This window comes from Myxocyprinus asiaticus, chromosome 6, assembly GCF_019703515.2.
Source record: "Myxocyprinus asiaticus isolate MX2 ecotype Aquarium Trade chromosome 6, UBuf_Myxa_2, whole genome shotgun sequence".
In the NCBI taxonomy this organism is placed as follows: domain Eukaryota; kingdom Metazoa; phylum Chordata; class Actinopteri; order Cypriniformes; family Catostomidae; genus Myxocyprinus; species Myxocyprinus asiaticus.
In genome coordinates, this window is record NC_059349.1 from 53,889,622 (window position 1) to 53,902,634 (window position 13,013).

Consider the following 13,013-nt stretch of genomic DNA (forward strand, 5'->3'; position numbering starts at 1 on the left):
GCTTTCAATTTATCTGCCTAGAAAAGAAGTGACACCTCAAGAGGATGATTTAAACAACTTTGCAGCTCAAATAACACATTTTTAACAAGCTTCATATTTCTGCATTTAACTCTGTAAAGCCTGACATTTGAAATAATTTTTTTTTTCATTAAACTGTTTTTAGTACCATTAGACAAATTATAAAAAGAAATCGGGAAAAAAAATATGCATGTTGTTTTTTTAGTTTTTTTATGCATCATATTTGATGCATTAGGCTTTAAAGGTAATTTTTGTGCAGTACATTTGTTATGGAAGTTTTTCTTAGCCCATACATGCTACAGTGGTAAATCTTGGGGTATTATCAGAGGACTCTCTGGGCTTTTCAGAGATCCCAAATGTTTGAGAGTTTGGCCATGACAGCTTCCTCTCCTTGCTCTATAAATATGGACTGAAATGTAACACAGAATAATTCAGCACATTAAATACAAAGTTAATTAAATGCTCTTTTTAAATAAACAATTTTTATCATATGTATTTTATGCACTAAACACTATATTGACATTTAAAAAAGGGAAATTGTAAAACTTTTTTCACTGGGTCTCAGGAACTTATGGTAAGATGACATCATAATAGCTTGTAATGTAAAATAATGAGATCTTTATAATGACAGAGCAGAATGCATATATGACAATACACAGAAATATGAGTTCACACTTTAAATATATCTTATAAAAAGTATATGTCAGAATTGTCAAAGCTCTGTGATGTTTTTTTGTGGTGGGCATGAATGTAATGTAATGGTGATTGAGAGATATTCCTCAAAAGTCTGTTGTATCATATTTAATACATGGATTTCAAAGGGGGATTTTCAATAAAATAATATACAAAATTTTAACCAAGCACAAGTTGATTATATTCAGCAAATACTAATTTAAAAATATCAGTGACAATATAATCATTACAGTCACTTTTACTTTATTAAAATCAAAAAAGATTTCACATTGAGTGCATGCAATACAAAAGCGGACATTTTTGGAAAATTTTCCAAAATATTTGTCCATCAAGAATTGCCCAGAAACGTCCATCAAGTGGCAGCAAACATCTAGTACATTGCAGACAACAGGATTTTCAGCAAAATATTGATTATGTTAATGATGCACAAGCTTTAGAAAACAGTGTACCAATATTGATACAGGCGATGCTATAGGGTTAAACTCGCAGGTCCACTTGCCCCATAGACTTCTATTGGAAGTGCATTAATATAAACATGATTTTTGTGTGTTTTAACAAACTGAGAGATGAGTCGAAATTCTTTTGTGTCAATCGACATCATCTGCACCTGGAATATTCCTTCAACCTGAAACCATTTCCAAACAGACTGACTGCAGGTATCTGACGTTTAGTATTCTGTAAAATGCAAATATTTGTCATGTTCGGAGCAAACAAGAGTTTGCCGAGGCACATTACGTGGTTCATGACACGTATTGCGGCAATTCCGAGGTGAAATGTCCACTGTGTGGCGCTAAAAGCGAGTTAAATATTCTCCAAAACAGATCAATGCTCTATTAAGTTTTAAATCAACAAATCCCATTATAACCCCCCAATCCACATAATCTTCACACATGAACCCTCTCGCACCCAAACAGTCTCCTCAAGTGCTATCCAGACACCCCAACAACCCCCAACACACACAGACAGATTTATTCTCACCCCCCAGTAGACCCTGGACTCTTTCTGTCTACTCTAGTGTTTCTACATACATTAATATGCATCTGTCAGACAACTACAAATGGTTGAAGGAGTGTTTTTTACTGAGCAGGGTGTTACCGTGGTAAAAAATCTCATTGTTGTTATATAATAACCATATAGACTTGCAGCTTATACTGTATGTACTGCTGGGGGGGAAGTGGTGGCTCAGCAGTTACAGCTCTGGGTTACTGATCAGAAGGTTGGGGGTTCAAACCCCAGCACCACCATTGGGCCCTTGAGCAAGGCCCTTGACCCTATCTGCTCCAGGGGCACCATATCATGGCTGACCCTGCACTCTGACCCCAACTTAGCTGGAATATGTGAAAAAAATGAATTTCACTGTATATGTGCAAATGTATATTGTGTGATAAATAAATAAAATTAAAAAATTAATTAAAAAAAATGTTCTTCATAATGTGTCAGCTAGTGACCTTTAAAGAGTATATATATATATTTATACAATTAGACTCGCCTGTGAAGCATGCTTATGCAATTAAATGTCAAATGTGACTGATTTCTGTCATCATGAAATTCCAGGTTTAGATTTATTTGACTAAGACTTTAAAAGCTAATGCCAATTTCAAATTTAACATTTCTAAATAAAAGTTTGTTTTAAATTCATTGGTCCTTATTTATAAAAACACAATCAGAATGAATTTCTCTGTATATTTTACACAGAAATTTGATTTAAAAAACATATTTCGTACATATAAAACCATTCTTACATAAATAGCCGCATGAATGTGACAATTTATGAGAGAATAATTTTAGTTGGTAAAATTATTTCTGAATTCAATGGTTAAAATTGGGTTTGTTCAAATCACTAAGAATATAAATTTAAATAAATGTAGAAAGATTTTATATATATATATATATATATATATATATATATAAAACAAAAAATAGCAACAAAAAAAATAAATAAATAAATAAATATATATATATATATATAAAGAATATCTAATAAAAGAAAAATTCAAGAAGACTTTAAAAGTATAGCTAGCCAAAAAACGAAAATTCTGTCATCATTTACTCATCCTTATGTTGTTCCAAATCATGTTCATGTTGTTCAAATTTCAAAATTTTCAGTTCAATGGTTAAAATTGGGTTTGTTCAAATCACTAAGAATATAAAATAAAAAAAATAGATAAATAAAAATACTAAATATAATAATAAAAGAAATAAGAGAAAAAATGTATCATATTATATTATATATTTTATATATATATATATATATATATATATATATATATATATATATATATATATATATATATATATTGCTATTATTTTTTAAATATATATATATATATATATTTAAAAAATAATAGCAATATATATATATAAAGAATATATAATTTACAAAAATTCAACAAGACTTTAAAGGAATAGTTCAACAAAAAATTTAAATTCTGTCATAATATACTCACCCTCATGTTGTTCCAAATCTATATGACTTTCTTTCAATTCAGTGGTTAAAACTGGGTTGAAACAAATCACTAACAATATAAAATACATATAAAATAGATAATTAATAATAATAATAAATATTATAAAATAAATATTACAATAAATATTATAATATAATAAATATAAAATAGATTAAAATAAATAACATTCAGCAAAACTTTAAAGGGATATTTCACCCAAAAATCTGTATGACTTTCTTTCTTCTGTAAAACACAAAAGGAGATGTTACACAGAATGAAAGCCTCAGTCACCATTCTGTTTCATTGCCTCTTTAATCCATTGAAAGTGGATGGTGACTGAGGCTAATAATATTCTTAACATCTCCTTTTGTGTCATATGGGTTTGGAACAACAAGAGGGTGAGTAAATGATGACAGAATTTTTATTTTTGGATGAACACTTCCTTTAATGAGCATTAAGAAAATTCCAAATGAACAAACTTTTGAATATGGCAATTTAAAGATAATATCTATAAGGTATATGTATCTATATCTGACGTCAGTGATCAAATAGACAAATCTCACATTCTGAAGTGTGTGTGTCTAGTTTTATTGACCCACGGGTCGTGTTACTCTGGTCTCAGGGGGTCCCGTTTGTCTCCCACATAGAACTCGCCCCGGAACTAGAGGTCACGTTAAAAACCCAGACAGAGAGTGTGTGTGTGTGTGTGTGTGTGTGTGTGTGTGTGTAGACGCAGACATCATTATTTTTGGGAGATAAGGGTCACAATGTACACAATGTCAAACACCCTTAAAATATCAGCACTTTGGATGCAAATCAAATCAAATTTGTGGGTGAATGGGAGATCATAGCAATTTACTTTGAACAAAAAAAAAAGAAAAAATATTGTTTTCACAACTTTCCAAAAAGTGAAAACAGAAATAGAGATTAGTGTAATAAAATAGAAACTATAGTGATAGAAATGAACATTAAATAATTTAAAAATGGAAAAAAGTTTGTAAGATTCAACCAGCTAAATTGCAGTATTTTAACCTATTTTTAACTAAATTAAATTAATAAACTTAAAGGGACAGTTCATCCAGAAATGAAAATTCTCTCATCATTTACTCACCCTCATGTCATCCCAGATGTGTTTGACTTTCTTTCTTCTGCAGAACACAAATGAAGATTTTTAGAAGAATATCTCAGCTCTGTAGGTCCATACAATGCAAGTGAATGGTGACCAGAACTTTGAAGCTCCAAAAAGCACATAAAGACATCATACAAATAATTCAGTGGTTTAATCCATGTCTTCAGAAGAGATATGATAGGTTTGGGTGAGATAAATATCAATATTTACATCCTTTTTTACAATAAATCTCCACTTTCACTTTCACATTCTTCTTCTTGTGTTTTTGGTGATTCACATTCTTCATGCATGTCGCCATCTACTGGGCAGGGAGAAGAATTCTAACCCACACCTATCATGATACTTGTATTATATGAACCTACAGAGCTTAAATATTCTTCTAAAAATCTTCATTTGTGTTCTGCAGAAGAAAGAAAGTCCTACACATCTCAGATGACATGAGGGTGAGTAAATGATGAGATAATTTTCATTTTGCGGTGAACTGTCTCTTTAAACTTAATCAAGCTTTATCCATTACATTTTAAAGATTACTCCATTTAATTTGATGGAATTTTGTTATGAAATTGAAATGCATAAAGCTTAAAAATTGGCTATAAATGTGTGTGTGTGTGTGTGTGTGTTTAAATGGGGCCATATGATGGTATTATATTTACCACGATATATTGCCATATTTATACCATCATATTTAAATGACAAAGAATAACATAGTGTTACCATCATAGTAGTGTCCAAAAACACTGTTTATTTCTATGGAAATATCATGGTACTGTTTTGAAAGGGAGTGTATAATCGCTTTACTTTTTGTCCTGTCATTTGTCCTTATATAAACGCAGAATAATGGATTAATGTTGTGTTTTTTGCTCATTTCCACAGCTTAGAAGAAACAGACCCGCTGATGAGGTGCGCTGTTGTTTTGGAGACCTGATGATGTCATTTTTAAAGATGTTCAGGAAGACCGATTGAGTCAAATCCTGCTGGCAGAACATTTCAATCCAGTTCTGATGGGAAAAAACACACAATTTAACAAGCATGAGTTTTGTGGGACTATTGGTCTGTTCACTGTTAGTACAAAACTAAAAACATTCTGGAATATTTCCACAACCATCTGCACAAACACATGGATGCTCTCTCACACAGGTGAGTTTGTACAAGGTAAGTGAATCTAAAAATGCACATGACGTTATTTTCTTTAATATGCTTTGAGTTGCATTTCAGCATGTGCATTTCCAGATAACAGCTGAATGTGATGCATTATTCTCTCTAGTTTTTTCAAGCACTCTGTGTGAATTATAAAACTCAGTAACACTTAACATTAAACACAAATGCTTTTTGAGTCAATGAATACTGTTAATGAGCAATTAAATATCAGTTAAGCTGTCATTTATCATCTGAGTCTTTGTGTATTTTGTGAAATGATTATAAATAAAGCAACTACATAAGAAACATAACTTTGTGTGCATGGTGTGTGAGTACTTCACATTATGGTTTATGCCATATATTGTGCATTATGATGCAAATCGTATTTAATGTTTGTACATTTAATGGGTGTAAGCTGTTTTAAACACTCTGACTTAAAACACCTTTTGTAAAAATCCTAAATAATATGAATACAGTGAAAATGCCTGACACATTGTCCGAATGTCAATGCATTAGATAGCAAAACATCAAAGTAAGGGAAATCTGCAAACAAATGCTGTCTGAGCTTTTCTAATGGGGGACCCTTTTAAATAATCTAAAGTGCACTGATCTGGTCTATGGGTTTAATCTGGTCTTTTCAACATATGCAGATGGAGGATAAAAGTCTATATAACATAATACATAAATGTGTAGAAATAACATAAAAGCCTTAACTTTGTGACCATAAACTAAATACATGCATCCTTGAGTCGAGACAGGCCACTTCTGTTAATATGAATGGGAGAAAATGGAACGCCCAGATGTTGATAGGAAGTCCCGCCTCACAGGTGAAAGAGCCAATCACCTTTTAGATACAGACCTCACCTGTCAATCAACTTTAGAACGCTGATTTGAAATATGTTCTTTGATCCTAATCTTGACCAACCGTTTTGGAGATTTCGGTCTCTCTCCATTAAAGTAGACAGGAGCTGCAGTCATGACTGGAAATAACCTCCCGAGATCGTTCCAAACATGTCCAACAGTGGACCGACTTGCTAGAGAGACTTCGGTCTAATGAACAATCTTACGACATCACTGAAATTCTAATATAACTACTTTATTTTGGGCGGAAATGAGCATTCTAATATTAAAGGACTAGTTCATCCAAAAAATAATTGTGTGTCATCATGTACTCACCTTCACGTTTACCGTAGAACACAAACAGAATATTCTGAGCTATTTTAAATTCAACCAAAGTTGCTTTCAAGGCAAGTCATTCCACTTGGCGGCCATTTTTGGAACGCTCCAGGGCGGCTATTTTCTTTGTAAACAAGCGGCATAAAAGTAAAGCTGCTATTTACTTGAATGGGGAAAGATCATTATCTCCAAAATGGTTTGTCAAGATTATGATCAAAGAACATATTTCCAATCAACAATAAAATATGACAAAACTAGTTTCATAAATTGTGCTTCTTTACCTTAGATTACGCTAAATAAAACGCTTTTTTCAGGCTGGTTCAGCCAATGCGCATGCTCGTTCTAAGGTTGATTGACGGGCGATCTCAGTGGGACTTCCTTTTCTACAACCATTGGGCGTTCCAGTTTCTCCCATTCATTTGAAAGCAAGTGCTCCATAATAAGGAATTGTCTATTTTGGTACTCTGTTAAATTGTTTGTAAATTCCAATTTGATGTCGAGATAGGCTGATATATATATATATTTATTTTATTATGAAATTATTTTAAATCAGATAATGGAAATTTTTTCCTGTTTTGGTCTGTTAAATTAGTTAAATGGTTGAAACATCCACATTTTTATGGTTAAAACAGAAAATTATTATCTTGTTTCCATGTTTTAGAGAAAAAGGTTTGCATCTATTAATGACAACATTGTAATAGGCCTACAAATAGAATCTGCAACAAAAGAAAGTGTGTAAATTGGCATTAAATACTTAAATAAATGTGAAGAAACCAAACATTTTTTATTTATTTTTTTATTTGATTTTATTATTATTATTGTGTGTGGACAGAAACACTTATAGCCTAAAGAAACGAAAATCTTAAATTACCTTTTTTGTTTTCAATCATTCTCTTGTTTTTTTATTTCATTTGGCAGAATTAATTTGATTTAGTTTAATTTGATTGGATGGTCATTTTAAAACGTGGAATATATGTACGTCTTTAATATAATTTTTTTAACTGAAGGAAAATGTATTTGCATATGTTTTAATATTTTGTTAGGGTTTTTTTTTTTTATGTATTTTACTTATGCTATGTATTTTCCGATAAAACAATAATATATTTGAGCCACTGGCCCTTTAAATAATGAAATAAAAACATTTACCATCCAGCCAGCACATCCTCCAATCAGCTGTTTCCACAAGTGTGTGACATCATTTCCTGTTAGATGCAGTGAGCCAATATACATTATGCTCTTCTTCTGTAAACTGAATATTTATTAGATTTGTATTGCAATATCGCCCTTTCAATTCTTTACATTTAAGTCTATTAAGTCTATTAATATGAATCTATAACAATTACTTTGAATGCATTTTATATATTTTAAATACCTATATATGTAGGCGTATATAATCCAATAGAGCGCAACAGTGCCCGCGCACTTTTTCAGCCGTCTTGGTTCCGGAAGTATTTTCCCCATTCATTTCTTCCATAGACTTTTTAGAATATCCTTCATAAAAGAGTTGTGAGCCATGAACCAAACCAACCAGCTCCGACGTGAATCGCAACATCACGAACTTTGTTTTGAGGCAGAAAAGTATTTGAAAATCGGACATAAAGACAAAGATACAAGACTGTGCACTTACCGTCTTTCATGAGGGCACGGACTACAATCCCATGAAGCATTGCGAATGATGTCATTGAATAAAAACGATGGGAATATACAAAACTATTTATTTTATGTTGTTGATTAAGTATAGAAACAATATATTTTATGTTTATTGCAAAATATTCAGATATGTACAAATATATAAGGGAGACCGACATGATTACGTCATTCACAGTGCGTCATGGGAGCCTGTGGTCGCTCTGAGGCAAGTTTCGCGGGTTTCGTTGGCCGCCGTTCTCTGATTGGTGGATCTTTCGCTGATGGATTATGGGTAATGTAGTTGTTTACCATAAAGTCCGCTATCAAACTCGATTTTTAAACAATGAAGTTGAAATAAGGATGGCTTCAATGGAAGCATAAACCATAGATGAACAACCTCGTTGCTCACGGTAGGTCTGTCTTTAAAGGTTTATAACTTATCATTGAAAATCAATTAGTTTATGGGATAAATGAATGGGATACTTCTGGAAACAGACTGTTGTGATCTATTGTTCACAGGAAAACTGTTATTGAGGCAAGAATCGCTTGATTAAGATGGGCTTATGGGTACACCATTAGACAGTATTACATTTTAATTATGGTATTTTCTGACAATTGGGCTTTTGAAGGCGTTCTTATATATTACCTGGAGCAGTGACTTCCCCAAGTACAGAGGTGAAGATTAATATTGTGTATATTTAGTATTTGAAAACGCCAGCATCTTTGTCCTGCTGTGCTGTAAATTATTCATGAGTCATTTGAATACATGCAAATACACTGCATGGCTCCAGGTACCCATGGCAACCATCGGTTAACTCCGCCCACAGCCAGCATCGGCACCAGTCCTGAGTGTCTGTATCTGTTCATCATCTGTGTGACAATATCAGAGTTTTACATGATATGAGGACTAAATATTCAATAAACATTCACATGATAATAACCAAGTACAGTTACATTTTCAAAAGATATTGTAATATAAAACATATGAAGATATAACAGCACTTGTAAAATGAAATCTGCATTAGAGAGGGGTAAATGACAGGTCAAGTTCACTGGGGTTTCTAAAGTGAAACATGATTATTTCAGGTCAGTAGCGCCATCTAGCGGGAAACAATAGAACCCTTTGAAATCTGTTACATTTGAAACAGAACTTCAGTTTTAGAATGCAGTTATCCAACAGTCTTTGTTTTCTGAAAATGACATTCATTTACACTTTACTCACACTGTTAATTCAGCTGGGTTGAAATAAACGAATAAAGTGTGCAAAATATGAACTTATTCAAACATAATTAATATTTTGATTATATAAAACTGGAGCAGCTTAGTGTATGCCTGCCACATCATGAAATAAAAGTAAAGGGGAAGTTGTCACAAGTACAGTAACTATAAGGAGTTCACACACAAAACCTCACTAACATCTCTAGCAGTGTATGCTGGTCATTTACAGTAAATTTTATCCTCCAAAATACAATTCTAAAATCATCATATTGTTCCAGAAATTATTTTGTCAAATCAGTGTCCCATTGTGACAACTTGCCCCATATAGTGTGACAACATGGGGTCAACGTGTCTTTCTGAAAAATGTGGGCATATATATACAGTATATATATATATATATATATATAACTTTTAAAATAAACTTATCCTAACAAATACCAGAGAGTATTTAGCAGAGATGGGCCACTTCTATTAAAATGAATGGGAGAAATTGGAACGGCCAAACAAGGAGCTCTGAGCTCCCAGCGGTCAACAGATGTAGAAGGGAAGTCCCACCTTACAGGTAAAAGAGCCAATCACCTTTTAGATACAGATACCATGTGTCAATCACTTTGAGAACACGCATGCACATTAGCTCTGTTAGCTGGGAAATTTTGTATTTTTTAGCATAATCTGAGGTAAAGAAGCACAATTTAAGATTCCAGTGTTTTATTGTAATCTTGACCAACCGAGATTTCGGTCTTTCCCCATTTGAGTAGATATGAGCTGCACTGTCATGACTGGAAGTACCCTCCCGAGAGCATTCCAAACATGACCGACAGTGGACTGACTTGCTAGAAAGACTTTGCAAATACTCACTGGAGTAAAAAGTGTGATATCTATGAAGGTTAAATAGTGCCTAAATGATTTGCATGCACAGAGTAAGATTTGTGAATGCATAAATCAAATTGCAAGCGTAAAAATAAATTTGATCTGTGTGGGTGCCTCGTACCGACCCCCCTGCAAGATGTCGCCCATGCCTAAATCCGCCACTGCTCATAGGTGAATTATGGACACCTTGACTACCAGGGGGCTGGGCTGCAAGGACTCATGGCCCATCGATTTTGAAAACAGATGTTTATATATGCTTAAATATGTGGGCCCCACAGCTTATTCAAGACCCCTCAACAGGGCCTGTGACTATGAAGGCTTCCAGCCCTCTTATAGGACCCTTTTGCCTTCCTGTTTCTAATTAAAATTGCTGTGCAACTCTTTAACCCTTTTTGATCAAGTAAAAATAACAATAGCATTTATATTGTTACTGATATTTCAAAATGAGCATTTATTGAATTCAAGCAACGTGTGCTTAAAATGTCATTATTTTAAAGAAAAATAGGTCTAAACAATATAATGTTCTGGCTATTATTTCATATGTTTATATGGTTAAGCTTTAGTCTTTGTATAAAAGGGATGTCGAACAAAAACGTTTATTATACTATTCATTGCTATAACTGTATGTTACTACATTACAAAACATCACTTGGCTTAGGTGGTTGGGGAAAATATTGATATTTTAATTTGTGTGGTTCAAAAGTACTGATTAAACTAGATATGTAAAGTTTGTTGAGACAAACTACATTGCCGTGAAAAAGTATTTGCCCCCTTACCAGACTGATGTATTTCAATCACATTTTTCCTCATCATTTCTGGAATTTCTTTCGACCTTGGCATAGTGTGCTACTGCGTGAGACCTTTTAGCCAACTTCATGCTGCTGAAAAAGTTGTATTTATGTGTTGATTTGATTGAACAGGGCTGGCAGTAATCAGGTCTGGTGTGTCTAGTCCAGCTGAACCCCATTATGAATGCAGTTTCATAGATTTGGGGATTTAGTAACTAAGGGGGCAAATACTTTTTCACACAGGCCCAGTTGCTACTTTTTTGCTTCAATAAATAACATTATCATTTAAAAAACTGTATTTTGTGTTTACTCAGATTGCCTTTGTTTTATGTTAGATTTTGTTTACATTTTTGAAACAATTTAACACAAAAACAGCAGAAATCAGGATGGGGGCAAATACTTTTTCACAGCACTGTATAATGTTGATTTGACAAAACTGAAACCAACTGAAAGTCTAAAACAGTTTTAAATGCTTGCAGAAAATATTTGACAGGTCTTACAAAAAGAAAGAGCATCATAAAGCAGATTAAAGGGCTTGTATGTAAGTTTTGACTGCTGATGTTTGAAATCACGAACATTCAAAAACAGACTCGCAGCTCATTTAAATATTCTGTCAATGTAATGTAGTCTAGGGGATTTTGGCATAAACGATGCCTTCACAGGGCTTTTCTGATGGGAGAATAATAATGCTAGCCAAGATGTAGGGTCGTTCCAAACAGAATTTTCAATAAAATGACCAAATGACCACTGTTTTTGAGCTCCACACCTTTCAGCACATCGAAGCTCTCACAATGGAGGGTAAAGTCTTTGAAGGAAATAGAGTATAGGGATGATCACTTCTGAATGGAACGCACCCCATCATTCAGATGAGTTACAAAAGATATGGTAGCGTGAGCCAGAACTGTATGGACTCTTTGCCAAGTTTCACCAAACCCATGTGTAGATGGTGCAGGAGTTAAAATATTTCTTAATGTGTTACTGCCTCTTTAAATATATGCACATTTACACATATATCACACATTTTCTTACATGCTTATATTTTGTATGCATAATTTGTAGTATTTACATTGAGTTTACATTATAACAAACGTTAGTCCTTACAAAAATTTCGCCACTGATAATTTTCACATGGAAATGAGCTTTGCGGCAAACTTGCGGCAAATTGTCCATTGTTGCCAAAGGTTTGCCAGAGGTTCACCACTACCGGCGAAGAGCTGCAAACTTCTAGCAAACATCTGCGGCGAATCACAAGCTCATTTGCATGTGAAAATAACAAGCAGAAAATCTGCATCGTTTCGATTTTTTGTAAGGGTGGTACTGTCCCTTTAAGAACAGTGGCTGTTCAGTGAACCTGTTTTGTTTGAGTGGTTTCTTTACCACATCTGTGCTGTGCGTTTGAATGAATCTGACTGTAAATAAAAGAACAGGTATTAAAAGACACTTAATGACAATCGATTGCATAGATCTCAACTTTAAAAGATAACTGGACCAGGGCCGTTGCTAGTCATAATCCACCCCTGATTACACTTATGCAAAGCATTAAAGTATTGCTAATATTTTTTTCTTACGCTTACAACTTGATTTACAGCTTTACAAAACGTTCTGTGTGCATGCAATTTATTTTTACGCTTGCAATTTGATTTATGCTTTCACAAATCTTACTCTGTGCATGCAATTCATTTAGGCACTATTTTACCTTCATAGATATCAAGAGACTAAAGCTACTTTTAACTAAAAGAACAGCTCTTGAACTGTCAGGATGGCATCATCTAGAAGTCACATATTAAGTATTATTTTTAAAATGTAAACATAGCACATTTTTTCTTCCCACTATAAAAAAGGAAAATATGTGATAAGTGATGAAAACAAAGCTTTCCCCCCCAATATCATTAGTTTAATATACATTCA

The 13,013-nt window shown here is 33.3% G+C and overlaps 1 long non-coding RNA gene across 1 annotated transcript in view; it reads left to right on the plus strand.

The window, feature by feature from the left end:
- Positions 1 to 5,713, plus strand: part of LOC127443058 (uncharacterized) — a 50,182-nt gene extending 44,469 nt beyond the window's left edge. Inside the window, exon 4 of the long non-coding RNA XR_007897595.1 lies at positions 5,161 to 5,713. This is a non-coding gene — a long non-coding RNA (uncharacterized LOC127443058). The remainder of the gene's footprint in view (positions 1 to 5,160) is intronic.
- Positions 5,714 to 13,013: the final 7,300 nt, after the last annotated feature.